At 41.6% G+C, this 16767-nt stretch overlaps 2 long non-coding RNA genes across 4 annotated transcripts in view; one reads left to right on the top strand and one right to left on the bottom strand.

Annotated features, from left to right (window-relative positions):
• Window positions 1–16767, top strand: part of LOC141594778 (uncharacterized) — a 146889-nt gene that overhangs the window by 87897 nt on the left and 42225 nt on the right. The window lies entirely within an intron of this gene.
• On the bottom strand, window positions 8764–11462 carry LOC141646178 (uncharacterized). Of its 2 annotated transcripts, none has more exons than XR_012545466.1 (3): window positions 11217–11462; window positions 10686–10736; window positions 8764–9363 (listed from the first exon to the last, which is right to left on the bottom strand). It is a non-coding gene; the product is annotated as an uncharacterized LOC141646178 (long non-coding RNA). The 2 variants fall into 2 exon arrangements; XR_012545441.1 differs by having other exon boundaries at window positions 8764–9359.

Raw genomic sequence — 16767 nt, 5'->3', positions numbered from 1 at the left:
ATTTTTTTACGGATATTATTTTGCCAAATGAAATGTAAAAGTTTTTATATAAAAATTAGAAACATCACTTGAATATAGAATAAGAAATACAGAGTATATATTACAATAACTAAAAGATTTTCCAAAGATTAACTTAGGTTAGAAATCATTATTATAGAGACAGTAATACAAACTCTTTTAAGAGCTCTATTTGACAATACTTAAAAGAATCAAAAGATTTTGGGTTATGACTTCTATTTATAATCATAAGATCACCTTGCCTTATGATAATCTTCCGATGTGGGACAATTCTAATATTTATACATAGTATATTCACCAGACTTACATTACTTTTCAATGTAGGGCAAATAACATACTAAGTACACCATTTTTTTTGCACCTACTTTGACATCAATCCGATTTAATAATGAGAAAATACAATACAATCTACACTCTAATGATAGCATTTTTTTGTCAAAATCTAATTATATAATTTTCATATGATACTTTTTTGTCAAATAAAATATAAAGTTTTTATATCAAAATTATAAACATCACTTTAATATAATATAGAAAATGTATATATATATGGGACAATTCTATTATTTATACATAATATATTCATTACACCTACATTATTTTTCAATGTGGGACATATAACATACTAAAAAGTACATATCTTTTATATCAAAAAATTTTGGGCTAATACCTAAGTGTCAAGGATGCCTCCTATTTATATTTATAGAATCACCCTACCGTATACTATTATTTCAACGTGAGATACATAATTTAATTATTTAGACGTAGTATGTTCATCATGCCTACATTATTTTTCAATGTGAAAGATATAACATACCAATAAATACATGTCTCTTCTTAAAAAAGTTACTATTGTATACATATTATTTTTCTTTGAAGGTAAAACCACTTAGTCTCGATCATTAGATAGGGATCTCTACATCGTACATATAACGACTCATTAACACTCTATTACTGCATTCAGAAGACAACCATTAGTAAAATCTTTAGTTTTGTACTGTGTCAGGAGACTACCATTAGTAAAACCTTTAGTTTTGTATTTTTTGATTTTCTTGTTCATGTTCTTAACTCTTTCCCGGGTAGTTCCCTGCAACGATTTCCACTTTATTTTTTATATCATATCGTAGATAATGATAGAAAATCTTAAGAGCTCTGTAAAACAATATTTATGAGACTCAAAATTTTTTGGGTGGATACATAAGTTCTAAATATGCCTCCTATTTATAATCATAGGATCACATCACCTTATACTAATCCTTCGATGTGGGACAATTCTACTTGTTCCGGGTGTAATTCCAGATCAAGTATAGTTACCACCCTTGGCTTGTTGAATGATGTCTTGAGTTGGATTCTCCTTTGGTCTCAATCGTTCCTCACGGCCTCTCCTGCAACAATGAACGAACTGAGGGCTTGGCTTTGTGCCAAGCGTACTCACTCCGACGCTCAAGTCAGTAAACTTTAAGAGATAAGTTGTTACTTGGCAGAATGTGTATTGTAGAGAGATAAGGAAGATATTACCAGATGAATAGTGTATTTAGGTTTAGTTGTGTATTTGTTGGGATCCTTTCCTCAATGAAGGTTGAGGAGTATTTATAGGCTTTCACCTTTTGTCACGTAGTGGCCAAGTGGCCAAGTGGCTAGCAGGTGGAAAGACTGATCTACCCCTCGGCCGAGGGGCCTATGGCTGGCCGGCGGATCCTGTTGGCTCGCCGCCGAGGGGTCTTGGATATGAGTACGCGGATATGTGTCCCTATTTGGCGGGTTACCATGCCGAGACCAGCCGACGGCCGGTGGGTCGATCGGCTAGATTGTCCAAGTCGTTGACTTGTGTGGATATCTTTGACCTTGCTCAATCATGTTGACTTGGTCAGCGGTGCAGAATATGCCCCATCAATTTGCCCCCAGCGTAGTCTATGCCGTGGTATGGGCTCCGATGTATGTTTGAGCGTATATTCTGCGCAAGTAATTTTGTAAAAAATTTCCTGCATCGGCTTCTTCTACGGCGGCTTCTTGTACCTCGGCCTGGTCTTTCTTAGGCCGTACCATATTCCCCCTCCACATGGATGCGTAAAGGGCATCCGATGTGGAAAAGAAAGTGACGCTGGCCGAGACCAGGGTTGAGAGTGCCGGTTGTTTTTGATTGCCCCCGGCCGGCGCTTTTTAGCTTGGTTGATTATGTGGCCGGCGGAGAGCAGATGCTTGGGAATTTGTTGAGGAAGGTGAATAGGCAAGGAGATATGAATAGGCGTGTTGAAGACGCTTGGTCACTGTTGCATTGATTGACGTCTAACTGTTGCAACGATTGACATCCCGTGGTTGCATGTCCGACACGTGTCTGCACGCTGATTGGTTGACGCTTCATGGGTGTTTCTCGATTGGTCCTTCTTCATGGGCTTTTCCCTATAAATAGGGCAGTTATCCCGTGAAATTGGCCACCAATTTCATTCTCTAAAATTTTCCTCTAAACTTTCAAGGGTTTTCTTCGTCTTCGATTTTTCAGAATTGTTATTCCGGCGAGTGTTTTCTTTAAGGTAAACAAACAAACTTCCTTCTTATTTTGTTAAGTAACTATTGTTATCATGTCTTCTGTCGACGCCGGGGCTAGTACTTCTGCACCGGGGGGTGCTAGGTCTCCTTCTCCTGAAGTTGATCCTCGAGTTTTGGAGGAATGGGATGATTCTGATGAGGTTGATGACGATTTTGGTGATGATGATGAAAAGGCTCGCCCTAATGAGGAGAGGCAGCGTGTTATGGATCACGGCGACGCTTGTAAGGTCAGCCTTGACTGTGCTTGGACCCATAAGCTTGCCCGTTGTTCCGGCGAGAGATTATTCGAGGACCATTTTTTCTTTGGCGAGGGGTACGAGATCGTTATCCCTAGGGAGGGTCAGGCGGTTTGTTGTCCTCCACCGGGTCATACTGGTGTATACATGCGGCATTTGGAGTACGGGCTCCGGTTTCCGCTAAATGAGTACGTTATGGCTATCATTAAAGCCATGAACGTTGCCGTTGCCCAACTACACCCGTTGGCCATGAGGACCATAGTCGGTTTTGTTTGGCTGTGTCTCTTCAAGGGAGAGGCCCCGACAGTGAATTTATTCCGTCGGCTTCATTATCTCCGGCCATCGTACTAACCGTGTCGGATGGTACGAGTGTGCAAACGGAGCATGGTTATGCTTCGTTGACAAACTTACCTCCTGCAAGGATTTGGAGGGATCGGTGGGTGTACGTTAAGGTCTTGGGATGACTATCCGCCGCCTCGCTCCTTCCAGCACCCGGTTAATTTGCGGTGCGAGACTAAGGCGGAGCGCGATAAGTGGGTTTCATACAAGAAGCTCAAGATGGATGCCAGCTGTGTCTACCTTAACGCGGATGAGAAGCTGGCGATGAGGCTCTTTGAGACGGATGAGAGTGGGGTGTCGAGAAGATGGATTCCCCCGACGCAGATCATTCTTCATGATGAGCCGCTTTGCTATGCTCTGCCTCATACTGCCCTAGCGGGGTGAGTGGGGTCGGTGCGAGGCCCATCATCGCTCTCAATGTTCTTGTTCTTCGAACTTTGATTTATTTCTTCCACCTAACTCCTGCTTTGTTTCCTTTGCAGACCACTTTGGGCCGGACCTGTCTGAGAATATCCTCCGGAGAATGGGGTTGCACAAAGATAAGACCGTGTCTCAATTGCATCCCAAGGCTCTAACCCATGACCGCAGGACGTCGCCGAATGAGCTTATGAACCAGCAGCTGAGACGCTTGAATGCGGTGGAAGCCCAGGCGAGGGTCATTAGTCAAGTGCCGCGCCGTATGCGAAGAACAAAGTCTTCGGCGGTGGTGGCGCCGACACCAGTTCCACCCCCCATCCCCCCTGTTCAGAAGGAGACGGTGGAGATCGTTTACATCTCTAATGGGGATGATTCTGACGAGGAGGAGGGGTCTCCCCTTGTTCGTAAGAGAAAACAGCGACCTTTACGCGCCGTTGCTTCTCGCCGACGAGGAGGTGGGCCCTTCGGCCAAGAAGGCCAAGCACGGTACTGATCTATCCGGTGGCTTAGATTTAGCCGGTTTATCAGGCGCTGCCGATGACAGGCTCTTCGGCATGTCGATGTATGTTGATACTGATGTTTTCTTTTAAATTTTGTAGATCAGCCGCCGCTCCTGTTGAGCAGCAAGTGGAAGAGAAAGTGACGCAGGCTGATGATCATGACGTCGCCATTGGGTCTTCATCCCAGAAGGTTTCCCTTTCCCGACCGCAGACTAGTGATCGAAATGTCACCGTTGACCCTTCATCCCGAAGGTTTCCCCCTCCGGCTCGTGGCGCGAGGTGCGAGGTTGGTCGAGGAGGCGGCGAGGTGGAACGAGCTGGCCGGTGCTCGCATTATAGAGCAAGAGAAGGCCGTGGCTCAGTCCGCTCTTGAGCTTGATGTCACTAAGAAGGTGGCCGCGAAGGCGAGGCTGGATCTCCTCAATGAGCAGAGGCTTAGGGGGGAGGCCGAGAAGGCGCTCTTGGCTGAGAAAAAGCTCAGGGAGGACGCTGAAAAGGAGGTCTTCTTGAGAGAGCCAAAGCCGAGGCTCGCTGCGCCGAAGCCGCAAAGTTCCGGAGAAGTGTGACCTTGTTCAGAGGCATGCCGACCTTTATCTCCAGCAGAGGAATGAATTTAGGAGCAAATTTCAGATCCAGGGGAAGGTGATCCGGAGCAAGGAGGCCATCATCAGGCAAAAGGAGGACGACATTGAGATGCTCCAAACCAAAATGCTCCCCGACCGTGTTCGATTAGGGATCCGGCCGAAGCATTTGCCGGGGAAGTAATTGAGGAGCTTTTTCCTCTTGAAGGTTCCTTTCCGTGGGACAAATACGACAAGCTGTTTGACGATAAGCTCGAGGCTAAGGAGAAAGCCGTGGAGGAGAGGGTCAAGGAGGCGGCGAGAGTGAAGATAGAGCAAAAAGCGGCCGAGGAGGCGGCTATTCTTGCCGAGAAAGCTAAGGCGGCCAAGGCGGAAGCCGATTGGGCAAGGGCGATTGAGGCCGCCGAGGCTAAGGCCGGGCCGCTTGAAGCCGAGGTCGCCGAGGGAGCTACTTTGGGTTGCCCCTTGAAGAAGGTCTTTGCTACCGGCGCGATGGCGAGCAACGGCAGACATAGGGAGATGATATCCGTAGCCTTTTGTCTTTTGGTTTGTCCTTGTAATTACTAGTAATTCGTTGAACATTTTTTTTTTTTTTTTTTTTTTTTAATAAGAGCTCGTTTCTTCTGCCTCCGGCCTGGCCGAGGTTTTTACCTTACCCCTTTTTCTTGCGCTAGTGTTTGCCTCAACTGTACTTTTAGCACCTCTGTCTTCGTCTGGGTTGTCTCACGTTATTAATTGAGTGTCTCTTTTGTTTCCGACTCGGCTTGGCCGAGGCAGTCCAGAGCGCGTATCTCAATCGTGTTAACGCTTCTAAGGCATTTTGATTGCTTTGCGAGTATCGACTGCGATGGTCGTGATTGCCGCTCTTGTCGGTGTGACGAGTGTGTGAGCGCAAGCATCTGCGTCTTCATGAGGCTGCCGTGGCGTCTACCACTTGAGTGACTGCGACGGCGTCCAACCTCTTGGGGTGACTGCCGTGGCGTCTACTACTTGGGGTGATGCGACGACGCCTTTGTTTCTTCATGAGGCCGTGGCGTCTACCACTTGGAGTGGCTGCGACGGCGTCAAACCTCTTGGGGTGGCTGCCGTGGCGTCTACTACTTGGGGTGACTGCGACGGCGCTGTTTCTTCATAGAGGCTGCCGTGGCGTCTACCACTTGGAGTGACTGCGACGGCGTCCAACCTCTTGGGGTGGCTGTAGTGGCGTCTACTACTTGGGGTGACTGCGACGGCGCTTTGTTTCTTCATGAGGCTGCCGTGGCGTCTACCACTTGGAGTGACTGCGACGGCGTCCAACCTCTTGGGGTGACTGCCATGGCGTCTACTACTTGGGGTGACTGCGACGGGCGCTGTTTCTTCATGAGGCTGCCGTGGCGTCTACCACTTGGAGTGACTGCGACGGCGTCCAACCTCTTGGGGTGATTGCCGTGGCGTCTACTACTTGGGGTGACTGCGACGGCGCTGTTTCTTCATGAGGCTGCCGCTCTTGTCGGTATGACGGTGTGAGTCGGCGTCGCTTATCGATAGATCGCCGCTCTTGTCGGTATGACAAGGTGTGTGAGTCGGCGTCTGCGCTTTCCTAGTGACTATGGGAAGAGTGAACATTTTGATGGAAGACTTGGATGATTTTTCATTTAGGTAAAAACATGCGTCGGGGTGCCCACAATCGTTTTGGACACCTTCGCCGCTACATAGGTTATTCCCGAGATTACCAGCGTCCTAATGGCCTGTCGAAGGCACAACGTCCTAGTCAGCCGCTAGTTACATCCATGAGGTCGCCCTCTTGTTGTAAGGATAGACCTTTCCCTTTCTCGATTTCTGGCCACTTTGAGGGATTGCATGTTGCATCCTCCGGCGGCTATCCGGACGTTGACCACCTCGTCATTCTCGTCTTTGGAGACGAGCTTATACGCTTCCCCCCGGTCCGAGACATACATCAGTGTTAGGGCCCGGATGGACATCATTGCGTCGGCCTCGCTCAGAGTGACTCGGCCTATGAGAACGTTGTAGGCGGACGAGCCGTCGATGACCACGAACTCGGCTAGGACGTTTTTAGCCGCATTCTTTTCGCCGAACGTCACCGGGAGTCCGATTGATCCCAGTGGTACCAAGCCGGCCCCGCAGAAGTCAGTATAGTGGGTTGGTGCGGGGCTCAAGTCCTTGACTTTCGGCCGAGGCCGAGGAAGCACTCCCGAACATGATGTTTGTGTACGCGCTGTGTCAATCGGGCACCTCTTGACCAGGTGGTTGGATATGTCCAAATTGACTACAAGCGGGTCATTTGTGAGGAGCGATGACTCCTTCGTAGTCCTTCCTTCCGATGGTTATATCGGGGATGTTGGAAGCGGGGATCATTTGTGTTGGGCACAAAGTTGATGGCCCGATATAGCTCGTTCAGGTGCCGTTTGTGCCCATGAGCGGACCCTCCGTTCTCGTTGCCCCCGATGACAACATGGATCACTCCTATCCGTTCAAGACGGATTTCTTACCCGAGCCGTCGGCGTCGGTCTTTGGCCTTTGGCAACGTACTTGCCGAGGCTCCCCTTCCGGATCAGCTCTTCAATGGCATTCTTTAGATGCCGGCAGTCGTTGGTTAAATGGCCGGTGTGGCCGTGGTACTCACAGTACTGGCTCGTGTCACCGTCACTTTTTGGCTTGGGGGGTCTTTCCCACTTCTCGGCCCTCGCTTTTGCTCGGGGCAAAGACCTCGGCGGCGATACGACGAGAGGGGTCTTATCACTATACCGCCTCCGGTGGTACGTTCCCGAACTCCACCCGGCGCCCGTCGAGTCCTGTCTCTGGCAGTTTGTCCGACCGTGACCTATTATTCTCACGGCGTCTTTCATCGGACCGTGACCCGTTGTTGTCACGGCGTCTCTCATCCGGGTTGTCCTCCCGGTGACTCTTCTTTTCTGAGTGCTCGGCCTCGTTGGGGCCTACCCAGGTCTTGTGATAGTCCTCTACCTTGATGGCCTGGTCGGCCATTTTTCTAGCGGCGTCCAAGTTCAGCCCTCCGCACTTGATGAGCTCATTTTTCAAGTCTCCCCTTGGGAGGCCCTTCATCAGCGCGAAGGCCGCCAATTCGGGATTAATTTCTCGAATCTGCTGGACCTTTCCGTCGAACCTCTTCACATAGCTTCGTAGAGACTCGCCCCCCTCCTGTTTGATAGTTAGGAGGTCCGATGTCTCCACGGCCCTTCTCTTGTTGCAAGAGTACTGGGCTAGAAAGGCGTCTCTTAGGTCGGCGTAATAGTATACCGAGCCGTCGGGAAGCCCCTTGTACCAACTTTGGGCCATCCCATGCAAAGTTGTCGGGAAGACTCGGCACCAGACCTCATCGGGCTGTTCCCATACCGACATGTAAGACTCGAAAGCCTCAGCGTGGTCGGCTGGATCACTGTCTCCCTTGTATGATAGAGGTGGCAACTTGAGCTTAGTTGGCACCGGACGCCCAGGACGAGGCGTTGAGGGGCCGTGTCGACCGCAGATCGAACGACGCGCGGCGATCGGCTCCTCGCATTCCTAATCCGGCTCCTCTCCTCGTAGCGGGAGGGACTTCTTCTTCGACTCGGACTTCTTCTCCAACTCTGCTGAGTCGGACTCCTCTGGTTCCTCCGGGGTAAGCCTCGTTCGTGTTGCGGGCACTACAAGAAAAAGGCCTATTTGCAACGGAACAATCCGTTGCGAAATAACCCTAATCCGTTGCTTATATACAGTTTGCAACGGATATTCGTTGCAAACTGGTGCGTTGCTTATATGGCGTTGCAAATGAAAAAATATGCAACGGATCGGCGTTGCTAATTTTTATGCAACGGACGTATATTATTTGCAACGAATGATCCGTTGCTTAAATGAGGTCCACGTGGCACCTGTTTGGTCAATTATGAGACGGATTTCCGTGGCAAAAAAAATGTTTTCCGTTGCATAGTAGAGGGAAAAGTCAACAAATTGACTTTTTAAATTAATGGATAGCCGTCACAAAACCTGTAATTTCCGTTGCAAACACAAATGCATTGACTTTTTTAATTAATGGATAATTTGTCACAAAACCCGTAATTTCCGTTGCAAACACAAATGGGAGATTCAAGCATTCCTGCATCCATTTTCCTCCATTTCGTTACGATATCAAACAATTAAACAATAAACTTTAAAGAAGCCAACAATATAGAAACTTGGAATTGTTCATTTAGCAAATTTAAAAGAGTACATACATTGAAAACATCCTCAAAAAAAATACATACGTAATTTGCTAAGCAATTTCGTTGTCTAGCTATTATGGAGTAATCTAGCTAATTAGTTGGGATTGATGTCGAGTTGCCACTTCCACCATCATCATTGAAGTCGTCTCGATTTTGGAACTGGTTGCTATCACAATTTGGGTCAAAGTCAGACCCAAACTTTGCTTGTAGAAACGCCTCCATTCTTTGTACTTTGTCTTCAAGCACTTTGTTGCGGAGCTCAGTTTCAAGATTTTTGCTCACAAGTCGAGGTAGTATTCATATCATATCAAATTGAACATACAAAACACTCACAAAATTGAAATTTGGGGAGGGGTCAAAGTATAAAGATATCTATGGAAAAATCAAAATCAACCTCAATACAAACTTCAAAGGGATCTCCTCCCTCATACCTCTATGTGATGCATCAATCTGGTGAAGAAGAAAAGATGATGGGGCAAAATCGTAATCTGCCATGCGCCCATGCTCATCCAATTGAACTCGCTGACTTTTCCAAAAACAAAAAAATCATGAGAAATTTATCTCATTATGTACATTTTATTTCTGAGTCAGAAATAAGATGAGAAGATAAAGGCGGAGAGAGTTAAGCCCGTAAGATTAGACAATGGTGAAGTAAATGGGTAAAAGAGTGAGGATGAACCTTCAGATAATCGAAATCTATCAACTTTTATACACTAACCCATAGGTAATAGGTTATAACGATGAACCTTAGCAAATTTAGAATTGCCAAATACAAAACCATACATTCAGATATGAGAGGCAACTATATAACCAATGAAAATAAAAGTAGCAGGATTGATAACAAACAAATTAGACTGTAACAACTCTTATTAACGTAATCTATGAATCAAATTTAAATCAATAAATAGAGAAAAATTTGTAACCTCATAGAAACTCGATGTTGCTAATCTTATGTATTACTCCCTCCGTCTCAATCATATGCTTTCCTTTGATTAAAATACCCACAAAGAATTAAAAAGTTAAACAAATGATTGAGATACAGGTAGTATTCTTTAAAAGAGAGTAAACCTTTACCAACATAATTTAAGTATACCTAAACATTTTAACAACATATCTTCCAATGCATTCAAAGTTTCTGACTTGTACATCACTGGTAAAATGACATGTTAAATCTATGTAATGAAACTATCACTCATAAGTAATAGAATGGTAATTAAATCTATGTAATGAAACTATCACTCATAAGTCTCGGCCCTGCAAAATAAATCAAACAGAAATAAGTAATAGAATGGCAAGTATGAAGTTGAATAGATTTGCATCTGTGCTAATGACAACTATCAGTATTTCAGTACTATTGCCCTTAATCTTATCCTCTTATATTATCGATACTCTTATATCTAACATTTCAAATCTGATTAACATCTGCACTTTGTAAAACAGAAGCCTTCAAATATTCATTGACTTGGATTTTTGAAATCAAGTCAATGAAAAATGACTAGTCTGCTACTTGTGCACCTACAGAATGTCAAAAATTGATTAAGCTTAAGGTAATTATCTAGAATGTCAAAACTCTAATGCTAGGCATAATTTACCATGCCAAATATTGGATTGAGAAACAATTTTTTGGTAGATAAGCATAATGACTATCACTGTATCATCCAAAAAATTTAACAAAAACAGAGTTAAACGAATAAAAATGGAGATTACACATAGATTTGTTTGACCCCTATAGATAAAAAAACAGTAACTAATTCGTATACTTATTCACATGATAATGTAAAATCAGCAACTACAAACACAGAATTTTAGCTGTGAAGAGATATATATATAAGATGAATTAGTGATTACCAGTTACCGCTTTCTAATTGCTTAGAGATGGTGTCCATTCCCCAGTCCCCACTGCAAAGCCAACAAACAAAACAAATATTAATGTTAAAAAGATATTTGATTGAAGTAGCGCCAGAACTAATACATCAAAATAAGAACAAATAAAGTTGTCATTTATATCGCATAGATAAAGAAAACAAAAGATCAAAAAAAATATAAGGCACCAAACATTAAAACATGAAGAAAGGGAATGAAAGATCTGTCGTTAGTGACTAAATAATTAAAATAATTATAAGGCAAGAAAATACAAACACAAGAGAGAACAATTTATAACCTCATTATAACGCTAGCATGTGGTTATAATCAACTAATATTGTTAACAATGGATTTGTCAAAAAAAAAAGCATGGAGTAATCTTTTATGGTTATCGTCTTGCCTAATACTCCGTAGAAATTAGTCCAATTTCCAATCGAATTCGAAAAGTTGAGATGATAATTCAAGCGCAGTAATAGTTAGAAACAATTCATATAGTACATAATTAGAGCATTTTACCTGCTTCTTTGCAAAACCGTCGATGCATTTCGGACTGAATTAAATCGAAATGAGCATATTATTCAATTAGAAGGGATGAAGCAAATTAAATATTAGAAGGGGCTTATGGGTGAATGATGCTCATAATTGAATGATTAGGCGCTGAAAAAGATTCTGAGGAGAGGATGAGAGGCTAATTAAAAGGAAGACTGCTTCAATATGCCGACTTAAAAACGGAGTAATAAGTTGAAAATCTAGGGTTTAAGTCTAAAGTACTGAGAACTTAGGCGGGAATTGGGAGAACGATAGGATGACACGTGTACTTGCTGACATAAGATGGTTTTTGTTTTATAATTTTATATATATATATATATATATATATATATATATATATATAGAATATAGAATATAGATATAGATATAGATAGATATATAGATTGTAGGAGTTTAACCAATATGCAACGGATAGGCATTACAAAATCCGTTGCATAAATTAACCAGCTTTAAATTTATTAGGCGGGTAAATAGATATGACGCATATCCGTTGCAAATTTTCATTAAGCCGTTACATAATTTAATATCCGTTGCAAATTTTCATTTAGCCGTTGCATAATTTAATATCCGTTGCAAATATAATAATATCTGTTGCAAGTAATACTTAGCAACGGCTTATACAGTTCGTTGCAATTAGTCCGTTGCAAATCAGCCTTTTTCTTGTAGTGGGGGACGCTGTCCTCCCATGAGTGCGGGAAGGACTTAGGTCTACGACGCCCACTTTGGGCTCCCCCGGCGACTTGGCTGGGTCGGCTTCTCCCAATGCTCCGTTCAAATTTCTCTGAGTCACGTTTTGGGCCCTGGTCTCCTGGGCGTTTTCCGCCACTCTTGTCGGCGTGACAGTGTGAGCAGGCGTATTACTAATTAGGTCCAGGACCATTTTCAGTTTTGCTATGTCAACCACGTGTCCCATGATGGTGACCTGGTTGGCTGGCGGCGACGTGTCCGGCATTATTGGCATGCCGAACTCCGGTTGGATTACTCCGCCGGTGGAGGGCTGCACGACTCCAGAATTGTTGAAGGTGTCATCCTGGTGGAAAAATGCGGTTTCGTCGGTCACGACTGCGTCTTGTTGTTTTGACATCTTCTTAGCTTTTTGGGTGGGTTTTTGTTTTTTTTTTTTTTTGTTTGGGAATGAATGTGACTAGCTTCTAGTGTCTTTTCCCACAGACGGCGCCAATTGTTCCGGGTGTAATTCCAGATCAAGTATAGTTACCACCCTTGGCTTGTTGAATGATGTCTTGAGTTGGATTCTCCTTTGGTCTCAATCGTTCCTCACGGCCTCCCGCAACAATGAACGAACTGAGGGTTTGGCTTTGTGCCAAGCGTACTCACTCCGACGCTCAAGTCAGTAAACTTTAAGAGATAAGTTGTTACTTGGCAGAATGTGTATTGTAGAGAGATAAGGAAGATATTACCAGATGAATAGTGTATTTAGGTTTAGTTGTGTATTTGTTGGGATCCTTTCCTCAATGAAGGTTGAGGAGTATTTATAGGCTTTCACCTTTTGTCACGTAGTGGCCAAGTGGCCAAGTGGCTAGCGGTGGAAAGATCGATCTACCCCCGAGGGGCCTATGCTGGCCGGCGGATCTGTTGGCTCGCCGCCGAGGGGTCTTGGATATGAGTACGCGGATATGTGTCCCGGCTGGCAGGTTACCATGCCGAGACCAGCCGACGGGCGGTGGGTCATCGGCTAGATTGTCCAAGTCGTTGACTTGCTGTGGATATCTTTGACCTTGCTCAATCATGTTGACTTGGTCAGCGGTGCAGAATATGCCCCATCACTACTATTTATATGTAATATATTCACCACTCCTACTTTTTTTTCAATGTGGGACAAAACATACTAAAAAGTACACAATTTTACGTATTAAGAAGTACACCATCTTTAATATGTGCAAATAATATGAAATCTATACTCTAATGATAGCATTTTTTTCCACAAAGCTAATTATATTATTTTCATAATTTTTTTAACGATATTTTTTTGCCAAATGAAATGTAAAAGTTTGATATAAAAATTGGAAATATCACTTGAATATAATTTAGGAAATATACATATTATAATAATTACAAGATTTTCCACTTTATTTTTTACATCAAAAATTATACTTTCCTAAATTGATTTTTGATGATGTGGACGCTCTCAGATCGCTCGAAAAAACTCTCTTTTATATATATATAGATTGAAATTCACAAAATTAGGATTTCAATGATCAATCAAACTACAAGTTTAATCAAACTTCTCAAAAGTAGGTTTCCGAATTTAAACGAAATCTAATAAAGTTAGAGATTCTAAGGTCAACGGTTCTAAGGTCTTAATCAAGGACTCCATTCGGATATTAGAGGTGCAACAAACAACAAGCATCAAACATATTATGCGTGGCCTAGCTTCTGAAAATTACCCCGAAATCAAACAATCCCTAGATTCCCAAAATCAAACAAACAATCTCCGAATTAAAAACCCAAAATTTAATAACAACAACAATAATAATAACGATTGATTTTGATTTATATGATTAATTAGAACCTTATTATTATGTAGAGATTAATATAGAAATTAAACCTAGATTGAGAAATTAGAGAAAGGTGAAAAGTAAGGCACCTGGTGAGCACTGAGTAGACTTCGCTAACGAGGAAAGGCGGCGACAAAGAAGACCGGTGGCCGGAGGAGGCGAGGGGAGGCTGACGGTGTGGAAGGAGTAAGGGGAGAAGTGAGATCAAATTGATTCTTCTAAATAAATGTTGATACCTAAGTATAAGAAATTTGCACGGTGGTCTTCATTGTTTAAGCGGATGAAATTTGCACGATTTAGGCCATGTTTGGTAATTAGCAGATTGATATTAGCAGAAACAGATTTGTCAAGCAGATTATAAATGACAGATTGGATTAACAGGTTTGACTAGTATATTTCAGTTAGCAGATTTAGTAGAAGTGTTTGGTAATTAGCAGATTTTGGTTAATAGATTGTTGTATCTATGTATAAATTGTTGACGGATTCATATTTCACTATCTACTAATGTGAATATGCTGGGTAGAGCAGCATATTGGAAAACAGTAGATTGAGCTCCAATCTACTCTTTAGATTGAGCTCCAATCTACTCTTTCAATATGCCATTTACCAAACACTCAAAATAGTAGATTGGTAAGTCAAACATGCTAAAAGCCTTGAATATGCTGAAAATTTCCCAATCCGCCGTTTACCAAACACCCCCTTAATTAGTGATTATATAACAGGGGTAATTAATAATTAGGTACGAAATTACTCTAAAAGGGTTACGAAATACAAATAAAAAGGTATAAAAGACTGTTATGTCAATAACTTATCAAAAGACTATATCTCCCAAGTTTTAGTAATTTACAACTAGTATAGATCCCGCGCGAATGCACGGTATTTTAAATAGAAACATTAAAGAAAATAATAATAAAACTGATATTTAACTTAATTTGAAATTTAATTGTAAATTTATTGTTATTAATATTTTGTATTAATCGGTGGAAAAGCAAAAGTTCAGTATAATCCAGATGAAAGCCCAATAGCATATATGTTATAATAAAAGCCCAATAACATATATGTTATAATAAAAGCCCAATTATAGTCAAATTCATTTAGGCGGGAAAATTTTTGAGAACTCTTATTCTTTTAGTATAAGGGGGATTTTAAAAAAAAGTGCACTATTTAAAGACTTTTAGATTAAATTATTTTTGTGCAAGATTTTTTTTATTATTACATATAATGAAAACCGATTATTATTCAAAAACATACTCTAATATAGGGTCACTACTAATAGGGACATTCCTCTATAATATATTACTCCATTTAGGATTACTTGACTATATAAGTATAATCTCGTAGTATATATAGGATATATATATTATCATACTATATAATATCACATAGCATATAGTCATAATAAATAAGTATATATATTATAGGATATTCATAAATCAATATACCACGTGCATATATTATTAATTGAGATAATTTTAATATCACGGGATAATTATAATATCACGTAGCATATATTCACAATATGAAAATTATATACCTAGTATATAATTTAATTTCTTATTTTACATAATTTACATTAATATGTTTTTTAATTTATTTTCAGGTTTTTTTATGAAGATTGGAGTGTAAATGCGATATTAAATAAGAAGTTAATTGAATGCAAAATATTTGATTAAATATGGGATAAAGTTGTGGAATTTTTCTTGCCAAATATTTTACGGAATTATTTTTTCACATACGGACTTTACTCTTTCACATACAATTTTTCATTAACTTTCCATAGCATACCCTTTTCCTAAACCTAGACAAACTAAGTCTTATACATGCATTTTCTCCTTAAATCGAATCTAATTATTCTAAAAATTTGAATAATGAACTATAATTCAGCAATTAGTGAAATAGTTTTGTTATATAGCAATTATAAATTGAAAAAATTAGGGTTTTCAATTGTTCAACCATTATCTAATTAACAATGTTGTAGATAAACTTTTGAAGTTTTGAGTCTTGTGTTTGTCAATGCAATACACTCTCGGTACTGCTACACTTTTGATGAGTCTTGATAGTCAATGTTGTACACATTATGTAGGGACAATCAAATGCCGCAAATAAATCATCGATTTTTTTTTTATTGAAATCTTAGAGTACGTAGAAGGGGAATGATGTAGAGGGAGATGAAGTGTGCAGGGCAGGGGGAGGTCGACGTTGGATGGCGGGTGAAGTTGATCAGTATGAGGTTGCCGACGACAATATTGGATGGAGTTTGTTAACGGAGTAGACCGTGGTTGGTGTTAGTGACTTGGTGGTGAAGGCCGAAGGGAGATGAAGGAAGGGATGAGTGATGAAAAAAATGACAAGGGTAATATGGTAAAAGGCGTATGTGAAAGAGTAAAATTCGTATGTGAAAAAGTACGTCTCATATTTTATTTGTGGCAAAGATTGAGCCAATATTTTGATTTTAAATTTGATTTTATTAAAGATTTGTAAGATTTGTATGTAACGTATGAAGAGTTCATTTGGATGGAAAAATATCAGTTGGGCAGATTTGAAATTTGGGCCATTATTAGAATAAGTATATGGGCTGATTTGATACGTTGAAAAATTAGGCCCTTTAAGAAGGTGAAGACAATTGAGCGGGAAAGAACATAAGATTTCTTATTCTTTTAGTTATTAGTTATGGGGGGATTACAATAGCAGTTGTAAAGACTTGTAACACAAAAAAAAAACGTAATTGCTAAATCCCACACACGATTTTGCTATATCCTACACATTTTCCCTTTTTTTTCCACTTCTACCCTTTAATTTAGAAACAATAAAAATTATACAAAAAAAAAAAAAAAAAGATACAATCCCAGGCCATCCCCGACACCCTCCCGCCCCAACTTCATCTTCCCCTTGCTGGCTTGCTCTGACCACTGTTCCCAGCCCTAACCTCCTCACCGAGCGCCGACCACCCTTCCCGTGCCCGTCGACCCCAGCCCTGTGAACGCCGCCGTTGATCCAAACAT

The sequence above is a fragment of the Silene latifolia genome, chromosome 1, assembly GCF_048544455.1.
Source record: "Silene latifolia isolate original U9 population chromosome 1, ASM4854445v1, whole genome shotgun sequence".
Taxonomy (NCBI): domain Eukaryota; kingdom Viridiplantae; phylum Streptophyta; class Magnoliopsida; order Caryophyllales; family Caryophyllaceae; genus Silene; species Silene latifolia.
The sequence above is the reverse complement of the archived record's forward strand: the minus strand, read 5'-3'. Positions and strand labels throughout refer to the sequence as shown.